The 20411-nt window shown below is 47.7% G+C and overlaps 1 pseudogene; it reads right to left on the reverse strand.

Annotated features, from left to right (window-relative positions):
* Nucleotides 1-3989: 3989 nt before the first annotated feature.
* LOC138580010 (centromere protein L pseudogene) lies at nucleotides 3990-5108 on the reverse strand (annotated as a pseudogene).
* Between the last annotated feature and the right edge of the window lie 15303 nt (nucleotides 5109-20411).

Consider the following 20411-nt stretch of genomic DNA (forward strand, 5'->3'; position numbering starts at 1 on the left):
GCCAAGAGTCAAACGAGTCGATGGTTAAGGATCTGTCTGGGGGACGTTGTAGGGGATCTAAGGAGTAGGGCTTCGGCAAGGTCAGGATGGATCTTTACTTTGTTCCAGCATTTGAGGTCTTGGGGGGAGGCCAGGAAGGGTGTAGGGGGAGGGGCAGGGGTGAGGATGGAGAAAGGGATGATGAAGTGGTCGGACCAGATGAGTGGTTTGGGGGGGATAGATGAATCAGGTCATAGGAGCCTAAGATTGCATCAAGGGTGTGCCCCCTTCAGTGGGTTGGACCGTTCATATGAAGGGAGAGGTTGAGCGTATCAAGACTGTCAATCAGTGGATGGGTCATGGGGTTGGTGAGAATGTCCAATCAGATATTGAAGCCTCCTAGGAGAGTCAGAGAGGGGTGATTTACTTGAATGGTGGCTACAGAATCACAGAGGTTGTTTGAGAAATGTCTGTCGTAACCAGGGGGTCATTAGATGAGTAGGAAGCTGTGGGAGAAAATAGGAGGCAGCAAGAGTTTAACTGGAAGGTATTCACATGATGGAATGCATGTCCGAGATTCGACGAGTGAGACGGACAAATGAGAATTGAAGTGGACTGCCACGCCACCTCTTCTGGAAGGTCTATTGTGCGTGATGAGCGAGTAGCCGGGGGGAATGCTTCATGTACAACAGGGGCAAAGTCATCGGAGAACCAGGTTTCGGTGATAAAGACTAGGTTCGGTTTGTCAGAGGAGAGGAGGTCAAAGATGCTGTATCTGTTTTTCATTACAGAGCATGCATTAAAAAGGATGCAGTTGACTTCGGTGGGGGGTGTGGTCTTGGAGAAGGTCATCGGGGTGGGAGCAAGAGGAGCTTGGGAGATTGGAGGAGAGGAGGGAGGGGTGGGACATTCTAGTTCGTTGAGACAGGGAGAGGAGGGGTGTTGAGGGGGTAGGGTGCCATCGGATTGTGAGTGACAGGAGATGGGGTTACGTCGGTGGAGGCTGGGAAGAGTAGGTGGGCAGAGGAGGATATGTGAGGGGTGTGGGTAGAGTCGAGGAGGGGCGGGCAAGTGGACAGATGGTCAGTGGGTGTGAGCGGGTTTAGGGGGTTAGAAATTGGAGTGAGTCTCAAAGGGTTCGGGGGTCCGGTGTCCAGTGTGAGAAGTCAGGAGAGAGGGGGTGGAAGCAGGGTGAGGGCTGGGGAGAGTGTTGCCCGGTTCAGGAAGAAGTGATGAGGAGTAGAGAGTCGAGGAGGGGGCCCAGACTCGTTTTCTACTTTTCATGGGTTTTGGTGCAATAGGGGTGTGAGAGAGGGTACGGGGGTTGGAGGGTGATGGAGATGAAGCTACCGTTCTTGTGAGGGCAAGATGTGCTGCTTTTAGAGAGGGGAAGAGATATGAAGGGGGGGTTGTTGGTGGGGTCGAGAACGGGTTAAGGGGAAAGTCAGGTGGGGGGGTAGATGGTGGATGGTTCTCTGATGGGTTAGGGGAGAGGGGCTGGGGGTATGGAAGAGCGAAAGGGAGGGAGGACAGTTCATTGGAGGGTGCAGTGAAGGAGTGGAAGAAGATGGGTGTTTGTGCTGTTTGGACTGCCAGCGGGCTCCTCTGGCTTGGGAGTTTGATAGGGGGGGAGGTGTGTTGGCATGGGGCATTAGGGTGTTCTCAATAGCGGTCAGAGGGAGGGTGGAGGGCGATGAGTTTGGGTGGGAAGGAGGCAGGGGAATAGGCTTCTGCGGAGGGAGGTGATTGGCGCGCCAGAGTGCACCTCTGATTTTAGAGTTGGATGCAGGGTGGCGGTAGGAGAGTGGGGGAGCGGCGTTAGGCTGAAATGAGGTGCGAGGGGAGGTTTCAAGGGTTGTGCTCAGGAGGGGATAGTGGGGGGATCGAGAAGGTGGGTGCTAGAGCGCGGGCCAGGTGCTGTAAGGAGTGAGTGAGGAGGGAGGGTGGGGGATTCTAGGGATCGGGACAGGTGCAAGAGGGGGATTCTTGTGATCCGGTGTCTCCATAAGGTGTTGGGAAGCTAGGGATTGATGAACAAGTGGTGGTAGATGGGCCCTGGATGTACAACCTGTGCCTATGATCTGGACGCCATGGGCGTTGGAGATGGTTAAATAGGTTGGGATAGGGTGGAGGTCAAGATGAGGAAGGGGCGCTTAGAAACGTAAGCAAGTGAATTACAGTACTATCTCAGGTGGCACTTGTAGTTGTAGGGGGGATGAGTGGAAGCAATTTAATTCTGAAGCGTAGTTAGGTAAATAACTGGGACTTGGGGAATGCAGCGTGGTAATATCTAAGGTCTACTATCTAGATATGAAAACAGGCTGGCAGAATGATCTCAGTGATTGAGATTGGCAGAAACTAAGATAGCAGAATCATGGCAGAAGATAGCACAGTGGTGTCTGAGGTGGACTATGAAGATGCGAACAGGCTAATAGGAACAATGCTAATAGGAGGCAACGCAGTAATCTATAGGGCGTACTAAGTAGATGCGGGATAGGCTAATACGGACAATGCGAGATAGGCTAGCAGGAACAATTTCTAGTTGTTTCAAACCGGCACAATACAACACAGGCTAATAGGAACAATCTAATTGTGTGAGATAGGTAGAAGCAAGGCAGTAATCTATAGGGCGTACTATGTAGATGTGAGATAGGGTAATACGCACAATGCGAGATAGGCTAGCAGGAACAATTTCTAATTGTTTTAAACTGGCACAATACAACATAGTAGTAACTAAGGTGCAACAATCAAACAAACCCCATTGCAAAACACTTTGTAATTGAAGCCCCTTATGTTAAATTTCACGAGGGTGCTCTTCCTATAGCCACTTTCACTCAAAGCTGGAAGCCCGACAAAAGCGATGTGTGTGTACTGCTACTGCGAGGGAAGGTAGTGTACACTTCCTTCGTGTCTTCTACATAAGGCCACCCGAGGGAAGTGCTTATTACCATGTTTTAGTTCAATGGGGGTAGGAAACTCAAGGGATGACCTTCAGTTTTTAAGCTCACAGAGTTATTACTTTTGCTCTTTCCAAATGTTTGAGTAATGCGTGGAGTATAGGAAAAAATGTTTGGATATTACAAAATAGTGTTCTCTGCTATACATTTCATGGATACCTTGCACCTAGCACTTTAGATTACCAATGAATGTACGTGTAAGGCCTTATTCAATATCTCTATTTAAGGCCTATTGCAATATGATGAATTTGTTTGCTTCTTTCTTGTTTTCATGTAATGGGCTAGTGATTGGTAACTCTTTTAATAGTTCAATAAAAGTGTCTAGTGCTTGACTAAAGTGCTTGTACTTGTACATTTGATTTCTGTAAACTGCAAGTAGCCACTTTTATAGACAAACACTTTTTCCCAAGCTACAGCCCAATACATTAAAAAAAATTGCCTCTCGAATAAAAGAAATACAAAAACCTACAAACATAACTTTTGAAATGTGTATTTGCTTTCTGTACCTCAGAATTAGTATCAGCATTTTGAAGGTGCATGCAAGATATGCAATCACGCCAGGCAAATTTCACACGGCCTGCATTTAGGACTGAACATAAGAATAGTATATTTAGCCAGAACCTTAAGTCTCTGAAAAACCTGCAGAGGAAAAAATAAGTCAAGCGATCCAAATCTGGTGCACAAGTTGAGTGACAAAACAAAGCAAACTATAACAATCCAAGCTGTACGATGAACAGATCGAAGCCTTGTAGAGGAAATTAGTAAAAAATACTGTACACAATCGCATTACTGATATCTAGGGCAGGCTCTTTGACTTCTGATTGAAAGCTTCAACTGAGCAGATTTGACAACCACCAAGCCAATCAGCCCTCAGAAAGCAACTCTGAACTGGATGAAATTTGGAAGCAGCTCCTAAACATGATTGACTTTCGCGACATACGAGTTAACAGCACACCATTCACAACATAGACTGAACCAACGGGCCAAACGAGTGTGAAGAACTGCTCAGATCTTCACTTCAGTATTGCACATGAAATGACAACTGTGGTGAGCCTAATACGGTACTTGATTGATGGCCAGCTCGGTCAGTAATGCCAACACCCGGGTAAGATGATCACTGCACAGGAACTTAACTTTGCCATCACAGTGAGCTGAAGCCACAGGCGTGGAGACTTTCACAAGCTTTGTAGCAGACAGATGGATTTTGAAGTGATTGAAGTGTGAATAGAGACAGTCCAAGAACAACTGAACCTCTTTCTCCATGACCTCCTCTGCGTTCTCGTGAATATCATTCCACAGGGCTTGGGCGTCCTCTGGATTGATGGCATAGGAAATGTCAAGGCTATGTGGCTGGACGGGTACAGAAAATGTGATTTCTGTGCTCATCAGTTGGCCCGCCACGTCATATCCAGTCCACATGGCAGCCATCCACGAGAGGTCACATGAGCTGATGACAAACTCTTTAATACAGCAGTCAAAGGTATTTTGGAACCAGCTCCCAACTACTGCAGTGAGAGCTGTGTTGCCATTCACCAAAAACCAAGGCAGGCAGGTGAACACCTCTGGTAAGAAGCCCAATAATGCAGGTTCTCCAAATGTACAGCAGAACCAGCCAGTCCATACAACCTCATCTTCTGAGTTTGGAGTGCCAAAATGGGATTTTTTTGACGAAAGCTCAATTAGGATTGCTGCTGGGTCACGTTCTAGGCCTTTGAAGCCCAAAAGTGTGGTCACACTCACTTTAACATCAAGATCTACACCCACATCCACGTCTATCCCTTTTAGCTTCATTGCAGTGATGAACACTGCCAGATGTCGAGAGTAATCATCGAGAAGCTTGTGTGAGAAGCTGTAAAATGGAGTTACACTGTACAGTTTCCACTCCTTGCACATCAGAGAGGCTATTTGTTGAGTATCAACACTTTCCTCAAGTTGGCTGCGCTGTGGGATGGTTCTTTTTGAGGGTGGTCGCTGGAAAGGCGAATGCCTCCAAGATGAGGTGGAACACTGGTGGGGAACACCACTGGCAGTGTGCAAAGAACAGACTTCACTTACAGGGGTGGGCGTGGCTCTAGAGGTGAAATCCACAAAGTCAGGGGTCGGCTGCCGAGTCTGCATAGCCTCTCTTTCCACGTCGCTCTTTCTTTTCCTACTACCGGCTGCAGACATCATCGCGTACACCAGAGAGGCTGCTCGGGTCCCCCAGGCCACACAAGGATTACGCACCAGGTGCTTCTCTGACCTCGCGAGAAGTCGATTTGAAATACAGAAAAGGAAAGACCGAGGTTCGCAAGCGAAGAAGCTCTTCACAGGGCTGAAGCACAGAATACATCATTTTAAGTGACTGACTGACTGGCATGTCGTTTCAATTTCATTTATCTAATTTGCTTTAAAAAAACTCACTCCCTCCTGAATGCATATAGTGGGCAATTCATAACATTCCAATCAGAGGCATTTACTGCACAAACACACGCTCACCAAAAAACAGAAGGCATTTGTAAAAACGATTGATAACACTCCCTCTTAATGCGAAAAATCATGTCCCTCAACAATTTACGAACACATTGTGCATCTTCCTTAACCAAATCTTGGCACACACAAACGTGATGTGTTACCGATTCCGTTCGGCGCGAGGCAATCTGTAATCCACAGAGCACAGGTTGGGGAACACTTGCAGGAAATGGTGCATTTGAAAGCAAATTGAGACAGTAATGTTGATGAAGCCAGGTGCACACTGCACAAAGTAGAGCGTGAACTGAGAACTGATCTACACTGTTGTTATGCTTTACTCTTAACACTTCTTTTTTATACTCATTTTCACAGTACTGAAACTGTTCTTTTGCCATTAATAGCCAACTTCTGGATTTTACTTGATCGTTGTTTTTTACGCTAATCGCTTTACTTGCGTTCGGGCTTGACTGGTAAGTAGTAAAACCATGTGTGAGGCCTTGCTGAGTCCCACTTTTAATTCCCGCGAGGCTGCAGAGGGGAATGCAGGGAGAACTTGGTCTTCTCCAAGGGGCACATTGGGGAAGTATGTTGTACAAGTGGAGAGTTGAATATTGATCACTCTTTGCAACGATTGGGCCAGATTCTCAAAACATTTTTGTGGAATCTCTTGCTCCACAAAAAGTTAAATCCGAATTCTGGTAGTGCACCTAAATGTGTGCACCTAAATGTGTGCATCTAAATGTGTGCACCTAAATGTGTGCACCTGAATGTGTGCATCTAAATGTGTGCACCTAAATGTGTGCATCTAAATGTGTGCATCTAAATGTGTGCACCTAAATGTGTGCACCTAAATGTGTGCATCTAAATGTGTGCACCTATATGTGTGCATCATCGATGTGTGCATTCAAATAGGGCTTTTGACCCTCTTTGCGCATTTGCGCACATAAGGGGGAATTTCTGCGCATTTCAATGAGGATTACCAATTCACAAACAGGGTGCTCCTTGAAGGGCGCAGAAATCAGAGGCATTGACCTGGGCGTGATTCAAAAAGTCAAAGGCACAATGTATGTGAGGTTAATTTATGAACCTTTGTACATTTTCTTTGATGTGGATCAGCAGCTGTGTGGACTGCTGCTCTCCTGCTTACATTTCTAGCCTTCAAACCAGGATAGAATTGTCCAACAATTGGGGCCTGAAGCTAATGTAGTTGGGCCCACCGCAGTGACATTGACATCTGTCAAGGCCACACAGTGCTGCAATTACAGATTTTGGATGGGCCTTGCCGCTCAGGTCCTATCCTGTCTACACCTCTGCTTCTGACACTGTGCGCAGGGGGACTTGGCTTCCATCTTCTGCACTGCTGCACAGCCCCCCTGGAAAGGAGCAGCCCACCTTTGGGAATAAGGTCATCTGCGCATTTCTCAAACTTTGGCAAATAAAAAAAACACATGGTTTGTGCATTTTTTAAAAGCACTAGTTCCAGAGAATTTGACCTATTTTGTTAAGACCACAGGCAAAAACATGAAGGTATATGATGTTTTCTTTATATTGCGCTCGTACACAGGTGTTTCAGAGTGAAGGGAGGGGAAAGGGGGAGAAACAAAAACGACGATCTTACTAGGCCCAGTGACATTGAGAACGCACAAGTGCATGGGGAACGGAAGAAGGGGGAAAGTACAGCGCATAGGAGAGAACAAAATAAATAGTAAGTAAATAGATAAATAAATAAGGTGATAACGGTGGTAGTGCAGCATGTAAGTGGCAAAAGTGCTAAATTAGTCAGATAGGGTGTATCTGATAAGTGCAGAAGAGTGGGTGGGGAACTGTATGGGTACAGATACAGGCCCCAGTGCAAGGGGTGGCCCGGAGGCAGTGTAGGAGGGTGACAGGGTGAGCAGGAACTTGGGCCCAAAGGACAGAGGGTGGCCAGGTGCACAGTACAGCAGATCAGCAGGAGAGAAGCAGGGCAAAGGCAGAAGCGAAGAGAAAGGTCTTGAGGAGCTTCCGTAACCGTAGATGGGGTTCTCCTCAAGTTTCAAGGTGGCAGGGAGGCAGGTACAAAGAGAGGCCCCAGCCGAAGACAGAGATCTACCCACAGCACGTTTCTTTGAAAAACGACTGACCCTGAGGGAGTTAGAGGTAGAGGAGTGTTAGGAAAGATTTCATAATTGTATGTAATTTTACCTCCATGTGTCAACCCCCAAACTTTGTGCTGCTGTTTTAACACCAATGACTGACTTTGCCAGAGAAGCACAGCCCTCAGCTGCACTCCTCTGGGCTTTCCCTCACTTCTTATGGGGAAACTGACATGCCCTTAAGACAGTCAGTACTGGGAGACTTTGTTTCCCTTAGTCCTTTCCTCATGTTGCAACTTTTGTGCAACATGTAACAAGGGTGCAATGTAACTTACCATACAGCAAACTGAGGTCTCTAGTCATTTCCAAAGGCCCTAGAACCTCTCGCTGGACTTTTTATGAACTGTGCAGATGTGTCAGGGACAGGACTGGTGGCAGCTATCGTTTTCATATATTTTTAACGCTTTATTGCCATGTTAACCGCGTTTACCGCATTTGGCACGAATAGGTGGCCTGGCTCCAAAATGGCCATGATACATAAGATTCTTTGTCCTGTCCTTTGGCCATCTTGCCCCTTCACCTTTCCCAGGTCGAGCCGACCCGGGTCAGTCCTTATTTGGTCATGCACTTTCCCGCGAAACCCAACGCTTTTGCGGGCTTCTGCATGTCTTGTGTGTGTGCCTCCAGGATGTGGGCTGGGATGTCTGTTACCAACACACATCCTGGGTGCCAGAGAGTCTGGAGTGTCCTGAAGGCCTGGGACCACCGTGGTCCATGATTGGTCCACGTATGGAGTGAGTGTTTGTGAGCAGATCTCCCATTGAGTCCTCTCCGTTTTGGCACGAAGGGAACTTTGGATAAGAGGAGGCTGAAAACCCCACTACCAGGTCGATCTCCTGAGTTCATACCGAACAAAGGATAAGGAGCCAAGTATCCTGCAACAAGAAGCTGAGTCAAGGAACCGCTGGTGACCCGCTGGAAGGTTTGGCACCCTGAGCCTGCTGTCGTTCCGTGGTACCCCTCTGCATCTGATTGTCCTAGAAGTTCTGCGAAGACGCTTCAACCCATTGGAATAGTGGGATCAACTATTCTCGGCACCTTCAACAAACCCTGCAAGTAAGCCTCTTCGGAAGTGTCCCTGGGCCAACCAATGGGCTGACCCGCTTACACGGGACATTTGCTCTGTTACCGTTGCTGTTTTGAGGAGGCCCTCGAAACTTGGTATACTGCTTGCTGTGTGTACACGGCACCCTCACACCGAATTTCGTACAATTGAGGTTCCCAGGTCTGAAGGGAGACAAGTGCGCCCGGACCAGAGTAAACGCGGTTACCGTGTTGTCCTGCTGTGGCAATGACCTATGCAAGTTCGCTGCAAATGTGACCCCTGAAGCCTGCTGCAGTGGAATTGGGCTGATTTCTCCACCCGTAGCGGAGAAATCGCCACTGTCCCGTTTGGGAATCCTCGCTGTATCTCAGGAACTACAGTGTCGAGATGTCCTGATTGTCGCATTCGAACCTGCCAGCAAAGTGGACTGTACTGGTGAAGTTTGGGTCTGCCTGCGTCGGGGACCGGTGAGAGGTCCTTACCCCAACCGGTGGCCCGTAGCGCGGGAGCCCATTTTTATGCACGACGTGGCCCCTGAGGGCCCCTTTCCTTTCCACAGCTATTGCGAAATAGCGACTCCATCACACACTCTCAATCTGCCTCTGCCCTCAAGTGGAGGTCCTGCATGAATAGTGGGAACTTGTTCTTCATCGCCTTATCCACCTTCCTGAGCTGCTAGAGACCCATCAAGAGACCCTATTTTGTCCATTGGCACCAGCGCGTGCAGCTACTATTGAGCATAAGGCTACTCTCTTCGTTAGGTGTATTCTGAATGTGGAACTGGGTCTAATGATTACTTGCACTGCCTGTTTTCCTCCCCATCTAGGTGGTCTACATATTTTGTGCTGTTAACCCCTTAGACCCCACTGGTCTTGTATATATATTGTGTTGATTATGATGTATTGGTTTACTTTAGTGTTACTGTGATTCTTTGCTATGGTCTATGTTATAAAGGCCTTGTAATAAATGTATCTATATTTTTAATATAACACCTGTCTGGAGTAATTTGTAAGTGTCCTTGCTTTGTGTGCTCATTGAGGTCTTTCAGTCACCCTCACCCCTCCTGAGACTTAGTCTTGACTGCCTGCCATAGCTACCCTGATTGGTCTGGCTTTTCCAGAGGTTACCCTGTTCCAAGAAACTAGGTTGGCCTTCTGAACCTTTGCCCCTCCAGGGCAGAGTTCAGAAATCCTTCTTAACAAATTGGTGTACAGCGGTGGGATAGGACTGAAGGTATCCGGTGTTGCATACTAGTGTAGGCATTTCAAGTTATTTCTACCAGGACACATGGTGATTTGTTGTAGCATAACTTTTTAAAGGCCATAGTCCTATCTAACAGTATGGAAACAAGTACCTTTTTAAATTTAATTACATTAAATGCTTCTATATCCGACACATTGAGAAAGATGTGTGCTGAGAGAGGTGTCTCCTCTCAAGGCACAAAAGTAGAAATTATGCAAAGAATCATGGACTGGCAAGAAGCTCAGCTTAGAGCTATAGTTTCTGAGGACAGTGCCGAAGGAGTTGGGGCTGCTCTGACTGGTAGAACTGATGGTTCTGCCGCTGCACTGATCCACAGCAACCATGAAGATATGGAGGATGTAATGTCTAATGTTTGCTCTGCCAGTGCTGATGGGGAGGCCATACTTGAATTCAAGAAACAGTAACTGCTGTTTAGGCAGAAGGAGCTTGAGTTCAATATGGCCAAACTAAAAATAAAGCAGGCAGAAAAACAAAAAGACAGAGAACACCAGTTGGAACTGGCCAAGCTTCAAGTTGCCAATGAATCCAAGGTTTTTGGACATGGGTCTGGGGCCTCCTCTCATCCAAGGTTTCCAAAAGATCTGCTCAGTGTGTATGAGGAAAAGAATGACATTATGGACTGGCTGAATACATTTGAGTATGCATGTGAAGTTCAACAAGTGGTCAATGCTGATAAAATTGCCTGGTTACTTAGCTGACTGCCCCATTCTGGGTGCAGTGCCATTATGGAAATGTTGAAGGCTGAGAGAGCAGATTTTGCAATGTTGAAGCAAACTCTCATCTTAAAGTTTGGAAAGACTCTTGCCCAATACTTAAAGAGATTCAGAGAGTATAAAAAGAAAGATGGTTGTACTTGTGTATCTTATGTAACTGAATCCTTAAAGAACTTGACTGGCTAGGTTGAAGGTTACAAAGTCTCTACCTTTGAAGGTATGATAAGTCTTGTCATGCTGGAACATATTTTTGCATCTTCTTCCCCCGAGCTTAAGCAGCATTTGGCAGATTCAAAGGAGATAGATCCTAAGAAGCTAGCAATTGCAGCAGATTTGTGGGTGTCACATAGAGTATCCCATAAGGACAAGACTCATCCCGGTAAACAGGGGGAAGGGGAAAAGTCCAAAAATAAAGAGGGTGGGGCAACTGATACATCTTCCTCCCATAAGGGCCACAAAAAGAAAAATAAGGGTAAGACATAAGAGAATGCACAGGGTAGTGGAGGTCAGCCTCCAAAACAGAACTCTGGTTATAGTAAGCCTCCCTATGTAAACAGACCCAATGGATCTTGTTTTGCTTGTGGAGCAACTGACCATGTGAAGTGGGATCCCAGATGTAAGGTCAAAACCTTGGGGGTCCACTCTGCTAATCTGGCCTTGTCCTCCTATGAGGAAGAAGAGATTACAGGAGCATCCTTCTCCTCAGACTCCTTCCCCATAGGGATAGAAGCTGAGGTAGGTTTAGTTTCCCTGGGTTCCTGGGAGCCTAAAGTCTCAGAGGCTTATGCTAGGATTCCAGATAACACTAAGCACTACTTTAAAGACAGTGTGCTGATCAATGGAGTAGATGCTCCAGCTCTTAGGGATAGTGGGTGCAGTTGAACTGTAATGGATTCTACCTTGGTAGACCCAGAGGAAGTTGCCAGAGCTACTCTGATGTCCACTAAATTGGCTGATGGCCCACCTCTCATGTTCCCAGTAATACCTGTAAATCTTACTATAAATGGTACAGCAGTCAGGATTCCAGTGAGCATACAGAGGAGTGTCCCAGGAAAGGTCTTGTTGGGCGATGATCTCAGAGCTTTAGGGCTTGTGGGAGACACTACTGACACACCCTGCACAAGGTCTCAAACAAGGGCAGCACTGGCCAAGACCAATGCCCTGCCCCAGCCAAAGGGGAAACCCAAGGCTAAAGGAGCCAGAAAATCAAAAAGAGGGAAAGAAAATATTCCCCCTTTCATTGGTATCTTTACTAGGGTTGGCTTCCCTAAAGAAGTTGTGTCTGACAGAGGCAGCAACTTTATGTCAAAGTATATGCAGGCTATGTGGAAGGAATGTGGGGTCACCTATACGTTTTCTTCCGCATACCACCCCCAGACCAATGGTCTGGTGGAAAGGTTTAACAGGACCTTGAAAAGTATGATTGGGGCTCTGGAAGAACCTCAAAGAAGAAAATGGGATCTTCTATTACAATGCTTACTGTTTGCCTACAGAGAGGTACCACGAGAGGGTGTTGGCTTCAGCACCTTTGAACCTCTTTTTGGTCACCCTGTAAGGGGACCCTTAGGCATAGTCAAGGAGGGATGGGAGATGCCCACTCCCCTCATTACTACCTACGTAGTAGACTATGTGCTAGGGCTCAGAAAAAGGATGGTACTCCTGATGGGTCTGGCTAGTGACAAGTTGAAGACAGGACAAGCTCTGGTGAAACATTGGTATGACCAGAAAGCTTCCCTCATCAACTTCACACCTGGTCAGAAAGTCCTGATCATGAATCCCGTAAGGCCTAGAGCATTACAGGATAAATGATCAGGCCCTTACACAGTGATGGAGTCACTGGGTAAGGTCATCTATTTAGTGGACTTTGGAAGGCCTGGACAGGCTCCAAAAGTGTTCCATGTAAATAGGCTGAAGGCTTTCATCCCAAGAGTTGAAATCGCAGCACTGCTATTGGCTTCAGATGTTGAGGAAGAGGAGTCTGAACCTCTTCCTGACCTATTCGAAAGCAGTCCTTCAGATAGCTCCATTGAGGGTGTCTCAGTGGCCCCTCACCTGACTTCTGATCAGCAGGCTGAGGTGAAAAGTTTGCTCTGGCAATTTTCTCCCCTGTTTTCACAGTCCCCTGGTTTGACACCTTGGTGCAAACATAACATAGACACAGGAGACAGTGTACCTACCAAACGTAGAGGATACAGAATGTCAGACAAAGTAAGGTCTTACATTAAGACAGAGGTCAACGAAATGTTGGATCTTGGGGTGATTGAACCCTCCAGTAGTCCTTGGTCCAGCCCTGTGGTTTTGGTTCCAAAAGCAGGTACTTCTGAATTGAGGTTTTGTGTGGATTACAGGGCTCTGAATGCTGTCACCAGGACAGATGCACACCCCTTGCCTAGAACAGATGAGCTGGTGGATACCTTGGGTGCCTCCAAGTACCTCAGCACGTTTGACCTCACTGCAGGTTATTGGCAAATAGCCCTTGCAGAACATGCCAAGGAGTAGACAGATTTTCAACTCCAGAGGGCCTTTACCAGTTCAGGGTAATGTCTTTTGGGTTGAAGAATGGCCCTGCCACCTTCCAGAGGCTTGTGAATCATGTGTTGAATGGGTTGGATGAATTCTGTCTTGCATATCTGGATGATATAGCAGCTTTCAGTGCCACCTGGGAAGACCAGGTGAAACACCTAGGGATTGTGTTACAGGCCCTTCAGAAGGCCCACTTGACCATAAAGGCCAGTAAGTGCCAGATTTGTCAAGGATCAGTGGTCTACCTTGGACATAAAGTTGTTGGAGGGAGGATACAGCCTCTACCCAGTAAAGTACAAGCAGTACAAGGCTGGCCTACTCCCACTACACAGACCCAAGTGAGAGCCTTCTTAGGACTCACTGGGTACTACAGACATTTCATGACAGACTATGGTACCATAGCTGCCCCTCTGACTGTTCCCACTTCTCCAAAGAAACCCAAGAAGGTAACTTGGACTGAAGAGTGTGAAAAGGCCTTCAATGGCTTAAAAGACTCCTTGTGTCAGACCCCTGTTCTCAGGGCCCCTGATTACCAAATACCTTTTATTGTGCAGACAGATGCCTCTGACACTGGGGTAGGAGCTGTACTATCACAAGTAGATGAGAAGGGTAAGGAATACCCTATTGGCTTCAGTAGTCACCAGCTTAAGGACAGAGAGCTCAGATGGTCCACAGTAGAGAAATAATGTTTCTCTGTTGTGTGGGCCCTCAGGAAGCTGAGGCCCTACCTCTATGGCGCCACTTCACTGTGCAAACTGACCATAAGCCCTTAAAGTGGCTAATGAACATGAAGGGAGAGAATCCAAAGTTACTTAGGTGGTCCATAAGTCTACAAGGCTTTTACTTCACTATTGAGCATAGGCCAGGTGTCCAACATAGCAATGCTGATGGGTTGTCCAGAATGTTTAACCGACCTGAACAAGAAACTCATCCAGGGGTGGATTAGTTCCCCCTGTCCTTAGTCTGGGGAGGGCGAGTGTTAGGAAAGATTTCATAATTGTATGTAATTTTCCCTCCATGTGTCAACCCCCAAACTTTGTGCTGCTGTTTTAACACCAATGACTGACTTTGCCAGAGAAGCACAGCCCTCAGCTGCACTTCTCTGGGCTTTCTCTCACTTCTTATGGGGAAACTGACATGCCCTTAAGACAGTCAGTACTGGGAGACTTTGTTTCCCTTAGTCCTTTCCTCATGTTGCAGCTTTTGTGCAACATGTAACAAGTGTGCAATGTAACTTACCTTACAGCACACTTGGGTCTCTAGTCATTTCCAAAGGCCCTAGAACCTCTCGCTGGACTTTTTATGAACTGTGCAGATGTGTCAGGGACAGGACTGGTGGCAGCTATCATTTTCATATATTTTTAACCCTTTCTTGCCATGTTAACCACGTTTACCGCGTTTGGCACAAATAGGTGGCCTGGTTCCAAAATGGCCCGGGTTAGTCCTTATTTGGTCATGCACTTTCCCACAAAACCCAATGCTTTCGCGGGCCTCGGCATGTCTTGTGTGTGTGCCTCCAGGATGTGGGTTGGGACGTCTCTTCCCAATACACATCCTGGGTGCCAGAGAGTCTGGAGTGTCCTGAAGGCCTGGGACCACCGTGGTCCATGATTGGTCCACGTATGGAGTGAGTGTTTGTGAGCAGATCTCCCATTGGGTCCTCTCCGTTTTGGCGCAAAGGGAACTTTGGATAAGAGGAGGCTGAAAACACCACTACCAGGTCGATCGCCTGAGTTCATACCCAACAAAGGATAAGGAGCCAAGTATCCTGCAACAAGAAGCCGAGCCAAGGAACCGCTGGTGACCCGCTGAAAGGTTTGGCACCCTGAGCCCGCTGTCATCCCGTGGGACCCCTCTGCATCTGATCGTCCTAGAAGGTCTGCGAAGACAGTTCGACCCATTGGAATAGTAGGATCAACTATTCTCGGCACCTTCAACAAACCCTGCAAATAAGCCTCTTTGGAAGTGTCCCTGGGCCAACAAGTGGGCTGACCGGCTTACATGGGACATTTGCTCTGTTACCGCGGCTGTTTCGAGGAAGCCCTCGAAACTTGGTATACTGCTTGCTCTGTGTCCACGGCACCCGCACACCGAATTTCATACACTTGGCGTTGCCAGGTCTGAAGTGAGACGAGTGCGCCCAGACCGGAGTAAACGCGGTTACCATGTTGTCCTGCTGTGGCAACGACCTATGTAAGTTCGCTGCATTTGTCACCCCCTTGCCCCTGAAGCCTGCTGCAGTGGAATTGGGCTGATTCCTCCACTCAGAGCTGAGAAATCGCCACTGTCCCGTTTGGGAATCCTCACTGTATCTCGGGAACTACACGGTGTCGAGACGTCCTGATTGTCGCATTCGAACCTGCCAGCGAAGTGGACTGTACTGGCGAAGTTTGGGTCTGCCTGCGTTGGGGACCGGTGCCCCTAGCGCAGGAGCCCATTTTTACGCACAAAGTGGCCCCTGAGGGCCCCTTTCCTTTTCCACAGCTATTGCGAAATAGCGACTCCATCACACACTCTCAAACTGCCTCTTCCCCCAAGTGGAGGTCCTGCTTGAATAGTGGGAACTTGTTCTTCATCGCCTTATCCACCTTCCTGAGCTGCTAGAGACCCTTGAAGAGACCCTATTTTGTCCATTGGCACCAGTGCGTGCAGGTACTATTGAGCATAAGGCTACTCTTTTCGTTAGGTGTATTCTGAATGTGGAACTGGGTCTAATGATTACTTGCACTGCCTGTTTTCCTCCCCATCTAGGTGGTCTACATATTTCGTGCTGTTAACCCCTTAGACCCCACTGGTCTTGTATATATATTGTGTTGATTAGGATGTATTGGTTTACTTTAGTGTTACTGTGATTCTTTGCTATGGTCTATGTTACAAAGGCCTTGTAATAAATGTGTCTATATTTTTAATATAACACCAGTATAGAGTAATTTGTAAGTGTCCTTGCTTTGTGTGCTCATTGAGGTCTTTCAGTCACCCTCACCCCTCCTGAGACTTAGGGCCTCATTACGCGGTAGGTGGTAAGGGATTACCGGCACCGGTAAGGGCACCGGTGCTGGTAATCCCTTCCCACCCTATTCCGAGGTCCCTTAGCAGGTCCCTTCCTCAACGCCTGGTTTTACCAGGCATTATGGAAGGGACCCGTTAAGGGACTTCAGAGCTAATAACGGACCTGCTAGTAGCGGGCCCGTTATTAGCTCCATCCCCATTCCCATGGGGGCTCGAATGGGAATGGGGAATGGTTCCCGGAATGGGGATTTACTGGGTCCTCCAAAGTCAGAATGACCCGGTAAGTCCCTATTCCGGGAACACGGACCCGGAATGCGGTAAGGGGGTAGCCATGGCACTAATAGCGCCATGGCTACCTCCTACCGCGTAATGAGGCCCTTAGTTTTGACCGCCTGCCATATCTACCCTGATTGGTCTGGCTTGTCCAGAGGTTACCCTGTTCCAAGAAACTAAGTTGGCCTTTTGAACCTCTACCCCTCCAGGTCAGAGTCGAAAGCCTTCTTAACAAGGAGCGAAGGGCTCGAGAGGGGAGGTATTTACAGAGGGATAGTTGAAGATATTTCGGACCCAGGCCCCAAAAAGCCTTGTAAACAATGCAAAGGGTTTTAAATGTAATCCTTGCATCCACTGGGAGTCAATGAAGGGATTTCAGAGCGGTAGAGATACGATCCCAGGGCTTCAGGCCAAGGAAAAGTCTTGCGGTCCTGTTCTGGATTAGTTGTAAAGGGCGGAGAGTGGAGGCAGGTAGATTTAGAAAGAGGCTGTTACAGTAGTCCAACCTAAAGAGAATCAGAGCTTGGGAGACAGTGAGCTTCTGAGGCAAGGTGAGGAAAGGAAGAGTACCTCTAAGGAGGTGCAGTAAGAAGTTTGACTTTTTAGAGACGTCAGAGATGTGTGAGGAGAAGGAAAGTGTGGAGTCAAAAATGACCCTGAGGTTCTTAGCTTCGCAGGTAGGGGCAGGAGGAGGTCCAGGGGAGGCCGGCCAGAGAGTGAACGGAAAGGATGGAGAGGGTGTACCAATGAGGAGATCTCAGTCTTGTTGGCATTCAAACAGAGATCGCTGGCGGCACAGCAATTTTGAATGGTGATTAGACAGTCAGAGATGAGGGAAGGAGAGGAGGTGGCTGAAGGAAGTCTGAAAATGAGTTGGGTGTCATCAGCATAGCACTGGAAATTTGAGCAGAAGATGGAAATGCAGTATGCGAGAGTTGCCAGGTATTGGTTGAAAAGCCAGGGCGAGAGGTTAGATCCTTGGGGAGCACCACAGGTAGAGAGGGAGATAGAAGATAGGAAGGACCCAAGTTATACCTGGGAGGGTCGATCAGAGAGAAAAGAGGTCAGCCAGGCCAGAGCCTGATCGGTGATACCCAGGTTGTCACGGAGACGATTGAGTAGGGTGGTATGGTTGACTGTGTCAAAAGCAGAGGAGAGATCAAGTAGGATGAGGACAGAGAGAATGTTAGAGTCAAGGTTGGAAAGCAGGTCTTCACGGATGTTCAGGAGAGCAGTTTCTGTGCTTCTGGCAGATCTGAAGCCAGACCAAGGTTGAAACAAATAGTTTCATTCTTGGATCTATGTACTATTATGGTGTAAACATTTGCCTCTTTTCAACTTTTACTGACTCAAAAGTGTGCACGTTAATGGTTCACAGCTAGTCCTGGCCTGTCTTGGAGTTATTATTCCCATCTCTCAAAGTCTGTGCTGAAAAAGAGGGACTGATTAAAAAGAAAAAGTTAAACAAGTTGTCAATTTCACTCCTCTTATTAAATGTATAGTCTTGTAAAACACAGAGGTATCTATATCATTATTTTTCGGGAGACTTGAACAATTATATATTAAAAAAGTGTGGAACTGGACTACTAAAACAGAAAAATAACATGGTTGACAAAGAAAGAAAATTCTAAATGGCCAACTATCTTGGACTTTTTTCACAATTTCTACATTTTACAGGAGAAAACCAACTCAAAGTGCTCAAAGCAGTTCTAAATTTAAAAATGATTTGATGGACAAGAACACAATTAAAAACAATATAAGAGTACCTTTTCTTTTGCTCATCTCAACCACTTGGCTATCTACCCTTCTTTGCCCTGAACCGCTTTACACATTTGTTGGTCACAGTTCCTCTATTTCTTTCTACACTTCTGCATCTAGCACTAAAACATTAAAAAGGCCCACAAATGTCTGCCACTGGATTAGCCTTTCAGCGTAGTCCTAGGGACCAGTCAGAGCTTGGATCCGACTTTGAATGCGTTTGACAGTATTCTATTTGAGAGTGACATTGAGACATATCACTGAATTAATCACCTAAACAGCCGTTCCATGCCTTCACTATTTTGGACCCAAAATACCCAGATACACAGCTGATAGAGAGGTGAAAACGAGGCCCATCGGCTCGTCACTGGTTGCCTCTGTGCCAATGAATAGGGCTTGCACATGTATACCCTGTCCACAATGGGGGCAGTTGTCTTGGGCTGAAAGTTGGTTTATGTGCATTCATGCATGTGTTATTACAAGTTTGTTGGTGAATCAGAGGTTGGAACACTCGCCAGGGAAACAAGCAACTGCAGGAGCAGTGGGCTCAATCCTTCCTACCCGGTCATATCTTTGAGATGAATTGCCATCTAGCAAGGGGCGTGGAAGCCATGGCTTTTTTCATTTGTGCAAACACTGTTGCCTTGTGCTTCCCCTCTGCCTTTGTGAGTTCCGCACAAGTGTCCCACACCTAATGCAGAGGTACTCAGCTAGATCACAAGGGGTAGTTCAATCTGCACAGGCAATCCTTTTTTCCTTCTTGAAGCCGGAGACCAGTTTCTCACCTGAAGGTGTGGAAATGGCAATTTCTATGTCCCCTTTTATTTGCAATGTAGTACATGACTTTTAATTTCCCCACTGTATTCAATGTATTGCACATCTCCATTTTCCAAAGTATTGGGTGACTTTTTTTCCCCAAATGTATTTTACCTGTTGTTCAACTGCAGCCTGCAACCCCTTTCAACACTTCCTCTCACTCACCCCACCCTATAATTAATCTCCCCTTTGTCTTGGCATGCAGTTGTGTCCATCATGGGTGGAGGGCTCTGGAAAGCCACATTCCCCACCCAACAATTAGCCTGCCTTTTGCCCCCAACTGTCCTGCACGGGATAATTTCATCTCCCCATACAATACAATGAACCGCCCCCCACCCTCCTCTGGGCTAAAGTTGCCAACTCCCCTGACCTGAGAATCACACAGAATACCTGAAAGTGTGTGCCCCACCCTGCATCTCACCTTGCCTGGAAACCAAAAACGTGCAACAGCCAAACAAACCTGTTACTTGGTCTCCCCTCCCCTGGAGACCACACAAACAACCTTGGCAACACTTGCACAAACAAACACTTGCCTGTGGGAGGTGGCTAACCCTGGAGGGGGATGGAGGGACACTACGTGTCCTGGCAACAGCCAAACAAAGACTCCTGGGTGGGGAGGTGGCTAACCCTGGAGGGGGGTGGAGTGACACTACCTGTCCTGGCAACGGCCAAACAAACCATTTGCCTGAGCTCCCCTACACTGGCAACCACATGTTGTGGCCCTAGAATGGGTAGAGCAACAGCCTTCTATAAGCCTGTGGAGAAAGGACTGGAGGCTCTCCTTTTTCTTGGCTGCTGGCAGTGTGGTGTGCTGACGTGGGTTGGGGTGTAGAGGCTGCAGAGGCCCTTCTGGCAGGTACCCTTCCCCTGTCTGGCCTTCTCTTTCTCGCCTAGTACCCTTCCACCCCAACGCAGCTCTATTTGTTCACCAGTGGGTCGCCTGGCCTCTCTGTCTCTTCTTCCCCTGCTTCTTTCTCCTGGCCTCCCAGTCTCTGCCCCCTCCTGCCTGCCTATCTGTGCCTCCCGTCCCTCTCAGCTTCTCTGTCCCCCTTCTGTCTCTGTACCTGCCCCCTTGTGTCTTTGTGTCTGTCTCCTTGTGTCCCTGTGCCTGCCCCGGTGTCTCTGTGTCTGTGCTCCTGTGTTTCTGTGTCTATGCTCCTCTGTCTCTGTATCTGTGGTGCCCCTGTGTCTCTGTGTCTGTGCCCATGTGTCTCTGGGTCTGTCTTCCTGTGTCTCTGTGCCTGTCTCCCTGTGTCTCTGCGCCTGCTCCTCTCTCTCTTTTCCCCCTCACCATCTCAACTGGACCCCTTCTCCAACCCGTTCCTTTCGCCCTTGGTTTCTCTCCTCCTCGCATTCAAGGGTACTTCCTTACCCCAGCTTTCATGTCAGTGGGTGTACCTAGCTTGTCCAGTGAGTCTAATGTATCCTGCTGGCAATGAGTGTAATCCTCTTCATGTAATACATCTGTTCCTGGTTTCTACAGAGATTT

Source organism: Ambystoma mexicanum, chromosome 3p (assembly GCF_040938575.1).
Source record: "Ambystoma mexicanum isolate Mex_15411 chromosome 3p, UKY_AmexF1_1, whole genome shotgun sequence".
In the NCBI taxonomy this organism is placed as follows: domain Eukaryota; kingdom Metazoa; phylum Chordata; class Amphibia; order Caudata; family Ambystomatidae; genus Ambystoma; species Ambystoma mexicanum.